Here is a 16,779-nt window from a genome sequence, read left to right on the forward strand (position 1 = left end):
GATAGCCTCGGCCAAAGGCCGAGCTCGGCTATCCTCGACCATCGGCATGATAGCCTCGGCCAAAGGCCGAGCTCGGCTATCCTCGGCCATCGGCCAAACAGCCTCGGCTATCCTCGGCCATCGGCTCAATAGCCTCGGCTATCCTCTGCCATCGGCCCGATAGCCTCGGCCAAAGGCCGAGCTCGGCTATCCTCGGCCATCGGCCCGATAGCCTCGGCCAAAGGCCGAACTCGGCTGTCCTCGGCCATCGGCCCGATAGCCTCGGCCAAAGGCTGAGCTCGGCTATCCTCGGCCATCCGCCCAACAGCTTCGGCCAAAGGCCGAGCTCGGCTATCCTCGGCCATCGGCTAAATAGCCTCGGCTATCCTCGGCCATCGTCCCGATAGCCTCGGCCTAAGGCCGAGCTCGGCTATCCTCGGCCATCGGTCCGATAGCCTCGGCCAAAGGCCGAACTCGGCTGTCCTCGGCCATCGGTCCGATAGCCTCGGCCAAAGGCCGAACTCGGCTGTCCTCGGCCATCGGCCCGATAGCCTCGGCCAAAGTCTGAGCTCGGCTATCCACGGCCATCGGCCCAACAGCTTCGTCCAAAGGCCGAGCTCGGCTATCCTCGGCCATCGGCTAAATAGCCTCGGCTATCCTCGGCCATCGGCCCGATAGCCTCGGCCTAAGGCCGAGCTCGGCTATCCTCGGCCATCGGTCCGATAGCCTCGGCCAAAGGCCGAACTCGGCTGTCCTCGGCCATCAGTCCGATAGCCTCGGCCAAAGGCCGAACTCGGCTGTCCTCGACCATCGGCCCAATAGCCTCGGCCAAAGGCCGATCTCGGCAATCCTCGGCCATCGGCTCAATAGCCTCGATCAAAGGCCGAGCTCGGCTATCCTCGGCCATCGGCCCGATAGCCTCGGCCAAAGGCCGAGCTCGGCTATCCTCGGCCATCGGCCCGATAGCCTCGGCCAAAGGCCGAGCTCGGCTATCCTCGGCCAAACAGCCTCGGCTATCCTCGGCCATCGGCTCAATAGCCTCGGCTATCCTTTGCCATCGGCCCGATAGCCTCGGCCAAAGGCCGAGCTCGGCTATCCTCCGCCATCGGCCCGATAGCCTCGGCCAAAGGCCGAACTCGGCTGTCCACGGCCATCGGCCCGATAGCCTCGGCCAAAGGCTGAGCTCGGCTGTCCTCGGCCATTGGCGCAATAGTCTCGGCCAAAGTCCGAGCTCGGCTATCCTCGGCCATCGGCCCAATAGCCTCGGCCAAAGGCCGAGCTCGGCCATCCTCGGCCATTGCCTCAATAGCCTCGGTCAAAGGCCGAGCTCGGCTATCCTTGGCCATCGGCCCGATAGCCTCGGCCAAAGGCCGAGCTCGGCTATCCTGGGCCATCGGCCCGATCGCCTCGGCCGAAGGCCGAGCTCGGCTATCCACGGCCATCGGCCCGATCGCCTCGGCCAAAGGCCGAGCTCGGCTATCCACGGCCATCAGCCCGATAGCCTCGGCCAAAGGCCGAGCTCGGCTATCCTCGGCCATCGGCCCGATAGCCTCGGCCAAAGGCCGAGCTCGGCTATCCTCGGCCATCGGCATGATAGCCTCGGCCAAAGGCCGAGCTCGGCTATCCTCGGCCATCGGCCAAACAGCCTCGGCTATCCTCGGCCATCGGCTCAATAGCCTCGGCTATCCTCTGCCATCGGCCCGATAGCCTCGGCCAAAGGCCGAGCTCGGCTATCCTCGGCCATCGGCCCGATAGCCTCGGCCAAAGGCCGAACTCGGCTGTCCTCGGCCATCGGCCCGATAGCCTCGGCTGTCCTCGGCCATCGGCCCAATAGCCTCGGCCAAAGGCCGAGCTCGGCTGTCCTCGACCATCGGCCCAACAGCCTCGGCCAAAGTCCGAGCTCGGCAATCCTCGGCCATCGGCTCAATAGCCTCGATCAAAGGCCGAGCTCGGCTATCCTCGGCCATCGGCCCGATAGCCTCGGCCAAAGGCCGAGCTCGGCTATCCTCGGCCATCGGCCCGATAGCCTCGGCCAAAGGCCGAGCTCGGCTATCCTCGGCCATCGGCCAAACAGCCTCGGCTATCCTCGGCCATCGGCTCAATAGCCTCGGCTATCCTCTACCATCGGCCCGATAGCCTCGGCCAAAGGTCGAGCTCGGCTGTCCTCGGCCATCGGCCCGAGAGCCTCGGCCAAAGGCCGAGCTCGGCTATCCTCGGCCATCGACCCGATAGCCTCAGCCAAAGGCCGAGCTCGGCTATCCACGGCCATCGGCCCGATCGCCTCGGCTATCCACGGCCATCAGCCCGATAGCCTCGGCCAAAGGCCGAGCTCGGCTATCCTCGGCCATCGGCCCGATAGCCTCGGCGAAAGGCCGAGCTCGGCTATCCTCGGCCATCGGCATGATAGCCTCGGCCAAAGGCCGACCTCGGCTATCCTCGGCCATCGGCCAAACAGCCTCGGCTATCCTCGGCCATCGGCTCAATAGCCTCGGCTATCCTCTGCCATCGGCCCGATAGCCTCGGCCAAAGGCCGAGCTCGGCTATCCTCGGCCATCGGCCCGATAGCCTCGGCCAAAGGCCGAACTCGGCTGTCCTCGGCCATCGGCCCGATAGCCTCGGCCATCGGCCCAATAGCCTCGGCCAAAGGCCGAGCTCGGCTGTCCTCGACCATCGGCCCAATAGCCTCGGCCAAAGGTCGAGCTCGGCAATCCTCGGCCATCGGCTCAATAGCCTCGATCAAAGGCCGAGCTCGGCTATCCTCGGCCATCGGCCCGATAGCCTCGGCCAAAGGCCGAGCTCGGCTATCCTCGGCCATCGGCCCGATAGCCTCGGCCAAAGGCCGAGCTCGGCTATCCTCGGCCATCGGCCAAACAGCCTCGGCTATCCTCGCCCATCGGCTCAATAGCCTCGGCTATCCTCTGCCATCGGCCCGATAGCCTCGGCCAAAGGTCGAGCTCGGCTGTCCTCGGCCATCGGCCCGAGAGCCTCGGCCAAAGGCCGAGCTCGGCTATCCTCGGCCATCGACCCGATAGCCTCAGCCAAAGGCCGAGCTCGGCTATCAACGGCCATCGGCCCGATCGCCTCGGCCAAAGGCCGAGCTTGGCTATCCACGGCCATCAGCCCGATAGCCTCGGCCAAAGGCCGAGCTCGGCTATCCTCGGCCATCGGCCCGATAGCCTCGGCCAAAGGCCGAGCTCGGCTATCCTCGACCATCGGCATGATAGCCTCGGCCAAAGGCCGAGCTCGGCTATCCTCGGCCATCGGCCAAACAGCCTCGGCTATCCTCGGCCATCGGCTCAATAGCCTCGGCTATCCTCTGCCATCGGCCCGATAGCCTCGGCCAAAGGCCGAGCTCGGCTATCCTCGGCCATCGGCCCGATAGCCTCGGCCAAAGGCCGAACTCGGCTGTCCTCGGCCATCGGCCCGATAGCCTCGGCCAAAGGCTGAGCTCGGCTATCCTCGGCCATCCGCCCAACAGCTTCGGCCAAAGGCCGAGCTCGGCTATCCTCGGCCATCGGCTAAATAGCCTCGGCTATCCTCGGCCATCGTCCCGATAGCCTCGGCCTAAGGCCGAGCTCGGCTATCCTCGGCCATCGGTCCGATAGCCTCGGCCAAAGGCCGAACTCGGCTGTCCTCGGCCATCGGTCCGATAGCCTCGGCCAAAGGCCGAACTCGGCTGTCCTCGGCCATCGGCCCGATAGCCTCGGCCAAAGTCTGAGCTCGGCTATCCACGGCCATCGGCCCAACAGCTTCGTCCAAAGGCCGAGCTCGGCTATCCTCGGCCATCGGCTAAATAGCCTCGGCTATCCTCGGCCATCGGCCCGATAGCCTCGGCCTAAGGCCGAGCTCGGCTATCCTCGGCCATCGGTCCGATAGCCTCGGCCAAAGGCCGAACTCGGCTGTCCTCGGCCATCAGTCCGATAGCCTCGGCCAAAGGCCGAACTCGGCTGTCCTCGACCATCGGCCCAATAGCCTCGGCCAAAGGCCGATCTCGGCAATCCTCGGCCATCGGCTCAATAGCCTCGATCAAAGGCCGAGCTCGGCTATCCTCGGCCATCGGCCCGATAGCCTCGGCCAAAGGCCGAGCTCGGCTATCCTCGGCCATCGGCCCGATAGCCTCGGCCAAAGGCCGAGCTCGGCTATCCTCGGCCAAACAGCCTCGGCTATCCTCGGCCATCGGCTCAATAGCCTCGGCTATCCTCTGCCATCGGCCCGATAGCCTCGGCCAAAGGCCGAGCTCGGCTATCCTCGGCCATCGGCCCGATAGCCTCGGCCAAAGGTCGAACTCGGCTGTCCTCGGCCATCGGCCCGATCGCCTCGGCCAAAGGCTGAGCTCGGCTGTCCTCGACCATCGGCCCAATAGCCTCGGCCAAAGGCCGAGCTCGGCAATCCTCGGCCATCGGCTCAATAGCCTCGATCAAAGGCCGAGCTCGGCTATCCTCGGCCATCGGCCCGATAGCCTCGGCCAAAGGCCGAGCTCGGCTATCCTCGGCCATCGGCCCGATAGCCTCGGCCAAAGGCCGAGCTCGGCTATCCTCGGCCATCGGCCAAACAGCATCAGCTATCCTCGGCCATCGGCTCAATAGCCTCGGCTATCCTCTGCCATCGGCCCGATAGCCTCGGCCAAAGGTCGAGCTCGGCTGTCCTCGGCCATCGGCCCGAGAGCCTCGGCCAAAGGCCGAGCTCGGCTGTCCTCGGCCATCGGCCCGAGAGCCTCGGCCAAAGGCCGAGCTCGGCTATCCTCGGCCATCGACCCGATCGGCTCGGCCAAAGGCCGAGCTCGGCTATCCACGGCCATCGGCCCGATCGGCTTGGCCAAAGGCCGAGCTCGGCTATCCACAGCCATCGGCCCGATAGCCTCGGCCAAAGGCCGAGCTCGGCTATCCTCGGCCATCGGCCCGATAGCCTCGGCCAAAGGCCGAGCTCGGCTATCCTCGGCCATCGACATGATAGCCTCGGCTATCCTCGGCCATCGGCTCAATAGCCTCGGCTATCCTCTGCCATCGGCCCGATAGCCTCGGCCAAAGGCCGAGCTCGGCTATCCTCGGCCATCGGCCCGATAGCCTCGGCCAAAGACCGAGCTCGGCTATCCTCGGCCATCGGCCCGATAGCCTCGGCCAAAGGCCGAGCTCGGCTATCCTTGGCCATCGGCATGATAGCCTCGGCCAAAGGCCGAGCTCGGCTATCCTCGGCCATCGGCCAAACAGCCTCGGCTATCCTCGGCCATCGGCTCAATAGCCTCGGCTATCCTCTGCCATCGGCCCGATAGCCTCGGCCAAAGGCCGAGCTCGGCTATCCTCGGCCATCAGCCCGATAGCCTCGGCCAAAGGCCGAACTCCGCTGTCCTGGGCCATCGGCCCGATAGCCTCGGCCAAAGGCTGAGCTCGGCAATCCTCGGCCATCGGCCCGATCGCCTCGGCCAAAGGCCGAGCTCGACTATCCACGGCCATCGGCCCGATCGCCTCGGCCAAAGGCCGAGCTCGGCTATCCACGGCCATCGGCCCGATAGCCTCGGCCAAAGGCCGAGCTCGGCTATCCTCGGCCATCGGCCCGATAGCCTCGGCCAAAGGCCGAGCTCGGCTATCCTCGGCCATCGGCATGATAGCCTCGGCCAAAGGCCGAGCTCGGCTATCCTCGGCCATCGGACCGATCGCCTCGGCCAAAGGCCGAGCTCGGCTATCCACGGCCATCAGCCCGATAGCCTCGGCCAAAGGCCGAGCTCGGCTATCCTCGGCCATCGGCATGATAGCCTCGGCTATCCTCGGCCATCGGCCAAACAGCCTCGGCTATCCTCGGCCATCGGCTCAATAGCCTCGGCTATCCTCTGCCATCGGCCCGATAGCCTCGGCCAAAGGCCGAGTTCAGCTATCCTCGGCCATCGGCCCGATAGACTCGGCCAAAGGCCGAACTCGGCTGTCCTCGGCCATCGGCCCGATAGCCTCGGCCAAAGGCTGAGCTCGGCTGTCCTCGGCCATCGGCCCAATAGCCTCGGCCAAAGGCCGAGCTCGGCTGTCCTCGACCATCGGCCCAATAGCCTCGGCCAAAGGCCGAGCTCGGCAATCCTCGGCCAACGGCTCAATAGCCTCGATCAAAGGCCGAGCTCGGCTATCCTCGGCCATCGGCCCGATAGCCTCGGCCAAAGGCCGAGCTCGGCTATCCTCGGCCATCGGCCCGATAGCCTCGGCCAAAGGCCGAGCTCGGCTATCCTCGGCCATCGGCCCGATAGCCTCGGCCAAAGGCCGAACTCGGCTGTCCTCGGCCATCGGCCCGATAGCCTCGGCCAAAGGCTGAGCTCGGCTGTCCTCGGCCATCGGCCCAATAGCCTCGGCCAAAGGCCGAGCTCGGCTGTCCTCGACCATCGGCCCAATAGCCTCGGCCAAAGGCCGAGCTCGGCAATCCTCGGCCATCGGCTCAATAGCCTCGATCAAAGGCCGAGCTCGGCTATCCTTGGCCATCGGCCCGATAGCCTCGGCCAAAGGCCGAGCTCGGCTATCCTCGGCCAAAGGCCGAGCTCGGCTATCCTCGGCCATCGGCCAAACAGCCTCAGCTATCCTCGGCCATCGGCTCAATAGCCTCGGCTATCCTCTGCCATCGGCCCGATAGCCTCGGCCAAAGGTCGAGCTCGGCTGTCCTCGGCCATCGGCCCGAGAGCCTCGGCCAAAGGCCGAGCTCGGCTATCCTCGGCCATCGACCCGATAGCCTCAGCCAAAGGCCGAGCTCGGCTATCCACGGCCATCGGCCCGATAGCCTCGGCCAAAGGCCGAGCTCGGCTGTCCTCGACCATCGGCCCAATAGCCTCGGCCAAAGGCCGAGCTCGGCAATCCTCGGCCATCGGCTCAATAGCCTCGATCAAAGGCCGAGCTCGGCTATCCTCGGCCATCGGCCCGATAGCCTCGGCCAAAGGCCGAGCTGGGCTATCCTCGGCCATCGGCCCGATAGCCTCGGCCAAAGGCCGAGCTGGGCTATCCTCGGCCATCGGCCAAACAGCCTCGGCTATCCTCGGCCATCGGCTCAATAACCTCGGCTATCCTCTGCCATCGGCCCGATAGCCTCGGCCAAAGGCCGAGCTCGGCTATCCTCGGCCATCGGCATGATAGCCTCGGCCAAAGGCCGAGCTCGGCTATCCTCGGCCATCGGACCGATCGCCTCGGCCAAAGGCCGAGCTCGGCTATCCTCGGCCATCGGCCAAACAGCCTCAGCTATCCTCGGCCATCGGCTCAATAGCCTCGGCTATCCTCTGCCATCGGCCCGATAGCCTCGGCCAAAGGTCGAGCTCGGCTGTCCTCGGCCATCGGCCCGAGAGCCTCGGCCAAAGGCCGAGCTCGGCTATCCTCGGCCATCGACCCGATAGCCTCAGCCAAAGGCCGAGCTCGGCTATCCACGGCCATCGGCCCGATCGGCTCGGCCAAAGGCCGAGCTCGGCTATCCACGGCCATCAGCCCGATAGCCTCGGCCAAAGGCCGAGCTCGGCTATCCTCGGCCATCGGCCCGATAGCCTCGGCCAAAGGCCGAGCTCGGCTATCCTCGGCCATCGACATGATAGCCTCGGCTATCCTCGGCCATCGACTAAACAGCCTCGGCTATCCTCGGCCATCGGCTCAATAGCCTCGGCTATCCTCTGCCATCGGCCCGATAGCCTCGGCCAAAGGCCGAGCTCGGCTATCCTCGGCCATCGGCCCGATAGCCTCGGCCAAAGACCGAGCTCGGCTATCCTCGGCCATCGGCCCGATAGCCTCGGCCAAAGGCCGAGCTCGGCTATCCTTGGCCATCGGCATGATAGCCTCGGCCAAAGGCCAAGCTCGGCTATCCTCGGCCATCGGCCAAACAGCCTCGGCTATCCTCGGCAATCGGCTCAATAGCCTCGGCTATCCTCTGCCATCGGCCCGATAGCCTCGGCCAAAGGCCGAACTCCGCTGTCCTAGGCCATCGGCCCGATCGCCTCGGCCAAAGGCCGAGCTCGACTATCCACGGCCATCGGCCCGATCGCCTCGGCCAAAGGCCGAGCTCGGCTATCCACGGCCATCGGCCCGATAGCCTCGGCCAAAGGCCGAGCTCGGCTATCCTCGGCCATCGGCCCGATAGCCTCGGCCAAAGGCCGAGCTCGGCTATCCTCGGCCATCGGCATGATAGCCTCGGCCAAAGGCCGAGCTCGGCTATCCTCGGCCATCGGACCGATCGCCTCGGCCAAAGGCCGAGCTCGGCTATCCACGGCCATCAGCCCGATAGCCTCGGCCAAAGGCCGAGCTCGGCTATCCTCGGCCATCGGCATGATAGCCTCGGCTATCCTCGGCCATCGGCCAAACAGCCTCGGCTATCCTCGGCCATCGGCTCAATAGCCTCGGCTATCCTCTGCCATCGGCCCGATAGCCTCGGCCAAAGGCCGAGTTCAGCTATCCTCGGCCATCGGCCCGATAGCCTCGGCCAAAGGCCGAACTCGGCTGTCCTCGGCCATCGGCCCGATAGCCTCTGCCAAAGGCTGAGCTCGGCTGTCCTCGGCCATCGGCCCAATAGCCTCGGCCAAAGGCCGAGCTCGGCTGTCCTCGACCATCGGCCCAATAGCCTCGGCCAAAGGCCGAGCTCGGCAATCCTCGGCCAACGGCCCAATAGCCTCGGCCAAAGGCCGAGCTCGGCTATCCTCGGCCATCGGCATGATAGCCTCGGCCAAAGGCCACGCTCGGCTATCCTCGGCCATCGGCCAAACAGCCTAGGCTATCCTCGGCCATCGGCTCAATAGCCTCGGCTATCCACTGCCATCGGCCCGATAGCCTCGGCCAAAGGCCGAGCTCGGCTATCCTCGGGCATCGGCCCGATAGCCTCGGCCAAAGGCTGAGCTCGGCTGTCCTCGGCCATCGGCCCAATAGCGTCGGCCAAAGGCCGAGCTCGGCTGTCCTCGACCATCGGCCCAATAGCCTCGGCCAAAGGCCGAGCTCGGCAATCCTCGGCCATCGGCTCAATAGCCTCGATCAAAGGCCGAGCTCGGCTATCCTCGGCCATCGGTCCGATAGCCTCGGCCAAAGGCCGAGCTCGGCTATCCTCGGCCATCGGCCAAACAGCCTCGGCTATCCTCGGCCATCGGCTCAATAGCCTCGACTATCCTCTGCCATCGGCCCGATAGCCTCGGCCAAAGGTCGAGCTCGGCTGTCCTCGGCCATCGGCCCGAGAGCCTCGGCCAAAGGCCGAGCTCGGCTATCCTCCGCCATCGACCCGATAGCCTCAGCCAAAGGCCGAGCTCGGCTATCCACGGCCATCGGCCCGATCGCCTCGGCCAAAGGCCGAGCTCGGCTATCCACGGCCATCAGCCCGATAGCCTCGGCCAAAGGCCGAGCTCGGCTATCCTCGGCCATCGGCCCGATAGCCTCGGCCAAAGGCCGAGCTCGGCTATCCTCGGCCATCGGCATGATAGCCTCGGCCAAAGGCCGAGCTCGGCTATCCTCGGCCATCGGCCAAACAGCCTCGGCTATCCTCGGCCATCGGCTCAATAGCCTCGGCTATCCTCTGCCATCGGCCCGATAGCCTCGGCCAAAGGCCGAGCTCGGCTATCCTCGGCCATCGGCCCGATAGCCTCAGCCAAAGGCCGAACTCGGTTGTCCTCGGCCATCGGCCCGATAGCCTCGGCTATCCTCGGCCATCGGCCCGATCGCCTCGGCCAAAGGCCGAGCTCGACTATCCACGGCCATCGGCCCGATCGCCTCGGCCAAAGGCCGAGCTCGGCTATCCACGGCCATCGGCCCGATAGCCTCGGCCAAAGGCCGAGCTCGGCTATCCTCGGCCATCGGCCCGATAGCCTCGGCCAAAGGCCGAGCTCGGCTATCCTCGGCCATCGGCATGATAGCCTCGGCCAAAGGCCGAGCTCGGCTATCCTCGGCCATCGGCCCGATCGCCTCGGCCAAAGGCCGAGCTCGGCTATCCACGGCCATCGGCCCGATCGCCTCGGCCAAAGACCGAGTTCGGCTATCCACAGCCATCAGCCCGATAGCCTCGGCCAAAGGCCGAGCTCGGCTATCCTCAACCATCGGCCCGATAGCCTCGGCCAAAGGCCGAGCTCGGCTATCCTCGGCCATCGGCATGATAGCCTCGGCCAAAGGCCGAGCTCGGCTATCCTCGGCCATCGGCCAAACAGCCTCGGCTATCCTCGGCCATCGGCTCAATAGCCTCGGCTATCCTCTGCCATCGGCCCGATAGCCTCGGCCAAAGGCCGAGCTCGGCTATCCTCGTCCATCGGCCCGATAGCCTCGGCCAAAGGCCGAACTCGGCTGTCCTCGGCCATCGGCCCGATAGCCTCGGCCAAAGGCTGAGCTCGGCTATCCTCGGCCATCGGCCCGATCGCCTCGGCCAAAGGCCGAGCTCGACTATTCACGGCCATCGGCCCGATCGCCTCGGCCAAAGGCCGAGCTCGGCTATCCACGGCCATTGGCCCGATATCCTCGGCCAAAGGCCGAGCTCGGCTATCCTCGGCCATCGGCCCGATAGCCTCGGCCAAAGGCCGAGCTCGGCTATCCTCGGCCATCGACATGATAGCCTCGGCTATCCTCGGCCATCGACTAAACAGCCTCGGCTATCCTCGGCCATCGGCTCAATAGCCTCGGCTATCCTCTGCCATCGGCCCGATAGCCTCGGCCAAAGGCCGAGCTCGGCTATCCTCGGCCATCGGCCCGATAGCCTCGGCCAAAGACCGAGCTCGGCTATCCTCGGCCATCGGCCCGATAGCCTCGGCCAAAGGCCGAGCTCGGCTATCCTTGGCCATCGGCATGATAGCCTCGGCCAAAGGCCAAGCTCGGCTATCCTCGGCCATCGGCCAAACAGCCTCGGCTATCCTCGGCAATCGGCTCAATAGCCTCGGCTATCCTCTGCCATCGGCCCGATAGCCTCGGCCAAAGGCCGAGCTCGGCTATCCTCGGCCATCGGCCCGATAGCCTCGGCCAAAGGCCGAACTCCGCTGTCCTAGGCCATCGGCCCGATAGCCTCGGCCAAAGGCTGAGCTCGGCAATCCTCGGCCATCGGCCCGATCGCCTCGGCCAAAGGCCGAGCTCGACTATCCACGGCCATCGGCCCGATCGCCTCGGCCAAAGGCCGAGCTCGGCTATCCACGGCCATCGGCCCGATAGCCTCGGCCAAAGGCCGAGCTCGGCTATCCTCGGCCATCGGCCCGATAGCCTCGGCCAAAGGCCGAGCTCGGCTATCCTCGGCCATCGGCATGATAGCCTCGGCCAAAGGCCGAGCTCGGCTATCCTCGGCCATCGGACCGATCGCCTCGGCCAAAGGCCGAGCTCGGCTATCCACGGCCATCAGCCCGATAGCCTCGGCCAAAGGCCGAGCTCGGCTATCCTCGGCCATCGGCATGATAGCCTCGGCTATCCTCGGCCATCGGCCAAACAGCCTCGGCTATCCTCGGCCATCGGCTCAATAGCCTCGGCTATCCTCTGCCATCGGCCCGATAGCCTCGGCCAAAGGCCGAGTTCAGCTATCCTCGGCCATCGGCCCGATAGCCTCGGCCAAAGGCCGAACTCGGCTGTCCTCGGCCATCGGCCCGATAGCCTCTGCCAAAGGCTGAGCTCGGCTGTCCTCGGCCATCGGCCCAATAGCCTCGGCCAAAGGCCGAGCTCGGCTGTCCTCGACCATCGGCCCAATAGCCTCGGCCAAAGGCCGAGCTCGGCAATCCTCGGCCAACGGCCCAATAGCCTCGGCCAAAGGCCGAGCTCGGCTATCCTCGGCCATCGGCATGATAGCCTCGGCCAAAGGCCACGCTCGGCTATCCTCGGCCATCGGCCAAACAGCCTAGGCTATCCTCGGCCATCGGCTCAATAGCCTCGGCTATCCACTGCCATCGGCCCGATAGCCTCGGCCAAAGGCCGAGCTCGGCTATCCTCGGGCATCGGCCCGATAGCCTCGGCCAAAGGCTGAGCTCGGCTGTCCTCGGCCATCGGCCCAATAGCGTCGGCCAAAGGCCGAGCTCGGCTGTCCTCGACCATCGGCCCAATAGCCTCGGCCAAAGGCCGAGCTCGGCAATCCTCGGCCATCGGCTCAATAGCCTCGATCAAAGGCCGAGCTCGGCTATCCTCGGCCATCGGTCCGATAGCCTCGGCCAAAGGCCGAGCTCGGCTATCCTCGGCCATCGGCCAAACAGCCTCGGCTATCCTCGGCCATCGGCTCAATAGCCTCGACTATCCTCTGCCATCGGCCCGATAGCCTCGGCCAAAGGTCGAGCTCGGCTGTCCTCGGCCATCGGCCCGAGAGCCTCGGCCAAAGGCCGAGCTCGGCTATCCTCCGCCATCGACCCGATAGCCTCAGCCAAAGGCCGAGCTCGGCTATCCACGGCCATCGGCCCGATCGCCTCGGCCAAAGGCCGAGCTCGGCTATCCACGGCCATCAGCCCGATAGCCTCGGCCAAAGGCCGAGCTCGGCTATCCTCGGCCATCGGCCCGATAGCCTCGGCCAAAGGCCGAGCTCGGCTATCCTCGGCCATCGGCATGATAGCCTCGGCCAAAGGCCGAGCTCGGCTATCCTCGGCCATCGGCCAAACAGCCTCGGCTATCCTCGGCCATCGGCTCAATAGCCTCGGCTATCCTCTGCCATCGGCCCGATAGCCTCGGCCAAAGGCCGAGCTCGGCTATCCTCGGCCATCGGCCCGATAGCCTCAGCCAAAGGCCGAACTCGGTTGTCCTCGGCCATCGGCCCGATAGCCTCGGCTATCCTCGGCCATCGGCCCGATCGCCTCGGCCAAAGGCCGAGCTCGACTATCCACGGCCATCGGCCCGATCGCCTCGGCCAAAGGCCGAGCTCGGCTATCCACGGCCATCGGCCCGATAGCCTCGGCCAAAGGCCGAGCTCGGCTATCCTCGGCCATCGGCCCGATAGCCTCGGCCAAAGGCCGAGCTCGGCTATCCTCGGCCATCGGCATGATAGCCTCGGCCAAAGGCCGAGCTCGGCTATCCTCGGCCATCGGCCCGATCGCCTCGGCCAAAGGCCGAGCTCGGCTATCCACGGCCATCGGCCCGATCGCCTCGGCCAAAGACCGAGTTCGGCTATCCACAGCCATCAGCCCGATAGCCTCGGCCAAAGGCCGAGCTCGGCTATCCTCAACCATCGGCCCGATAGCCTCGGCCAAAGGCCGAGCTCGGCTATCCTCGGCCATCGGCATGATAGCCTCGGCCAAAGGCCGAGCTCGGCTATCCTCGGCCATCGGCCAAACAGCCTCGGCTATCCTCGGCCATCGGCTCAATAGCCTCGGCTATCCTCTGCCATCGGCCCGATAGCCTCGGCCAAAGGCCGAGCTCGGCTATCCTCGTCCATCGGCCCGATAGCCTCGGCCAAAGGCCGAACTCGGCTGTCCTCGGCCATCGGCCCGATAGCCTCGGCCAAAGGCTGAGCTCGGCTATCCTCGGCCATCGGCCCGATCGCCTCGGCCAAAGGCCGAGCTCGACTATTCACGGCCATCGGCCCGATCGCCTCGGCCAAAGGCCGAGCTCGGCTATCCACGGCCATTGTCCCGATAGCCTCTGCCAAAGGCCGAGCTCGGCTATCCTCGACCATCGGCCCGATAGCCTCGGCCAAAGGCCGAGCTCGGCTATCCTCGGCCATCGGCCCGATAGCCTCGGCCAAAGGCCGAGCTCGGCTATCCTCGGCCATCGGCATGATAGCCTCGGCCAAAGGCCGAGCTTGGCTATCCTCGGCCATCGGCCCGATCGCCTCGGCCAAAGGCCGAGCTCGGCTATCCACGGCCATCGGCCCGATCGCCTCGGCCAAAGGCCGAGCTCGGCTATCCTCGGCCATCGGCCCGATAGCCTCGGCCTTAGGCCGAGCTCGGCTATCCTCGGCCATCGGCATGATAGCCTCGGCCAAAGGCCGAGCTCGGCTATCCTCGGCCATCGGCCAAACAGCCTCGGCTATCCTCGGCCATCGGCTCAATAGCCTCGGCTATCCTCTGCCATCGGCCCGATAGCCTCGGCCAAAGGCCGAGCTCGGCTATCCTCGGCCATCGGCCCGATAGCCTCGGCCAAAGGCCGAACTCGGCTGTCCTCGGCCATCGGCCCGATAGCCTCGGCCAAAGGCTGAGCTCGGCTGTCCTCGGCCATCGGCCCAATAGCCTCGGCCAAAGGTCGAGCTCGGCTGTCCTCGACCATCGGCCCAATAGCCTCGGCCAAAGGCCGAGCTCGGCAATCCTCGGCCATCGGCTCAATAGCCTCGATCAAAGGCCGAGCTCGGCTATCCTCGGCCATCGGCCCGATAGCCTCGGCCAAAGGCCGAGCTCGGCTATCCTCGGCCATCAGCCAAACAGCCTCGGCTATCCTCGGCCATCGGCTCAATAGCCTCGGCTATCCTCTGCCCTCGGCCCGATAGCCTCGGCCAAAGGTCGAGCTCGGCTATCCTCGGCCATCGGCCCGAGAGCCTCGGCCAAAGGCCGAGCTCGGCTATCCTCGGCCATCGGCCCGATAGCCTCAGCCAAAGGCCGAGCTCGGCTATCCTCGGCCATCGGTCCGATAGCCTCGGCCAAAGGCCGAGCTTGGCTATCCTCGGCCATCAGCCCGATAGCCTCGGCTATCCTCGGCCAATGGCCGAGCCCATGCTATCCTCGGCCATCGGCCATCCTCGGCCAATGGACGAGCCTATGCTATCCTCGGCCAATGGCCGAGCCCATGCTATCCTCGGCCATCGGCCATCCTCGGACAATGGCCGAGCGTATGCTATCCTCGGCGAAGGGGTTGCCCAAATGCCCCTTGGTCGCTTATAAATACCGGGGTCCCTCCCCTGGTCCAGGTAATCCATTCTTGAATACTGAAACGCTGCCGAACTCGTATCTCGCTCGTTTCTCTCAAGTCTCGGCATCTAAACACTTAAACCCTATATGTCCACCTCAATCCTACTAATGTTGAGCGTCGGAGACGTAAACAGTGGCAACCCCTCTATTTCCCCTTTCTAGTTCACGTGCTTGGACGAGGTAGACACTACCGACAGCTAAGGGACGGCTTGGAATACCAAGCCTGACACGCTCGAGTCAAGACGAGACCACTTGGTCCGGCCTTGGGTCTAACCGCCTTTGACTCCTAAATCGTTGTCCGAAAACCTACGACAACATTTTGGCGCTAGAAGGAGGGGATCTCTTGACCTTGGCGACGCATTCCCTCTACCACTTTCACTCCCACTACTCTCACGACTCTCGAACGATGAGTCAGATTCCCCCAACCTCTGCGGGTACTCGAGCGACGAGCTCGAGGTACGGTCTCCGACGCCTCACGCACCGTCTTGAAGGGCAACCTTGCGATAGCGAGAGCCAGCCCCAAGACCCGGTGAGTGACCCCGAGGCCGAGCTCTGAGAGGACACGGCCCGGCGGCTTGCGGAGCTCCTTGACCGTCCCGGCGTCAACGGCTCGCTCATCGCCAATCTCCTCGGCTACGACGTCGAGGATCGATCCGCCCGAGACGACTCCGACCCCGATTACGTGGGGGAGTCAAGGACCGATGAGGCGACTCCTAGCCTCGCCCAAACACGGCCCGAGAGGTCCAATGGTGCATTGGCCGATCCTTCGCATCCGGGACGACAACAGGCACGGTCACGTTCCCAAGGACTCGCCCCCTCGGTTTCAAGAGGCGGCCGGACATGGCCCCTCGCTGAGGAGAGAGCGACTCTGGTGGACGATGGGGCTGATAGCCGAAGCGCTCGCCGGACAGTCCGACCACGGGCGACCTCACCCCGCCGTGCACCGAGTGTGGACCTTAGAGAGCGCTTGATGGCGCAGAGAAACTCCCGAGGCGAGGATCTCCGCCAAAGGCTCAACTCCCGGAGGGACGTGCTCCCCGCCGCAACTCTCGGCCGGCCTCAGGCCAACGTCGTGGACCAAGCGTCTAATGAGCGTCAACCGGTGACTCTTGTGCCCCCGGCGGTCAGCCCTGCTAACGGGCTTGACATGGTCACGATGATTCAGAGCCTCCAAAATCAAATCATCGAGATGAAGGAGTCAGGGAGGCAACGGCCAAATGGAGGGATTTAGGAGTCATACTCTCCCTTCTCCGCTCAAATCCTCGTGCAACCTAGCGTGGGGAACTTCAAATTGTTGGAATCGATCTAGGGTTTAAGAAAATAATTAACGCTTCGATAAGCGGCGGAATTTTAAAAATTTTCTTTTACAAGTAAAACAGTTTTTACTAACCTAGACAAGTGCAAGTACATGTAATTAAAAACCAATATGAGCTAGAAGTTTACTAACCTTTCTTGAAGCTTGAAATTTGAAGAAGCTTTTGGAAAGTTTGCAACGCTCGTCTCCCCTCGCAGCACGTCTCTCTTTCTTTCCTCGGCACCTCGAGCAACCACGAAAGTTTCTATCACTAAATCACTCGAAAAGAAGGAATCAGTGAGTGGGCACTTTTAAACACTACGACTTAAGAACGAGTCTCGAAGTCGCAGAGCTAAACACTAGGTCGAGTGAGGACCTAGGTGCCAAAACAAGAAAAATCGAAAATAAACTAGAAAGAGAGAGAGAGAGGAGTTCGGCCAACAATGTATGATGAGTTAGGTTGTGTTTCAGTTGGGGTAAGAACAGTTCTGACAGATGAGGTAGAAGCTTCCTCACCCAACTTTTCTTCAAGCACAATTTTGCTTCTAGGTTTTGCATCCTTCATAAAGTCCTCCTCAAGGAAACGAGCATTCGTGCTAACGAAAGTCTTATCGTCCTCGGGACTATAGAAAGTAAAACCTTTGGTTTCCTTTGGATATCCCATAAACAAGCACAATTCTGACCTACTAGCCAACTTGCTAGTCTTTTGCCTCAGCACGTGTGCAGGGCAACCCCAAAGTCGGATGTGGCC

The sequence above is a fragment of the Urtica dioica genome, chromosome 8, assembly GCF_054948205.1.
Source record: "Urtica dioica subsp. dioica isolate 48M chromosome 8, U.dioica_male_clone48M_v1_H2, whole genome shotgun sequence".
NCBI lineage: Eukaryota > Viridiplantae > Streptophyta > Magnoliopsida > Rosales > Urticaceae > Urtica > Urtica dioica.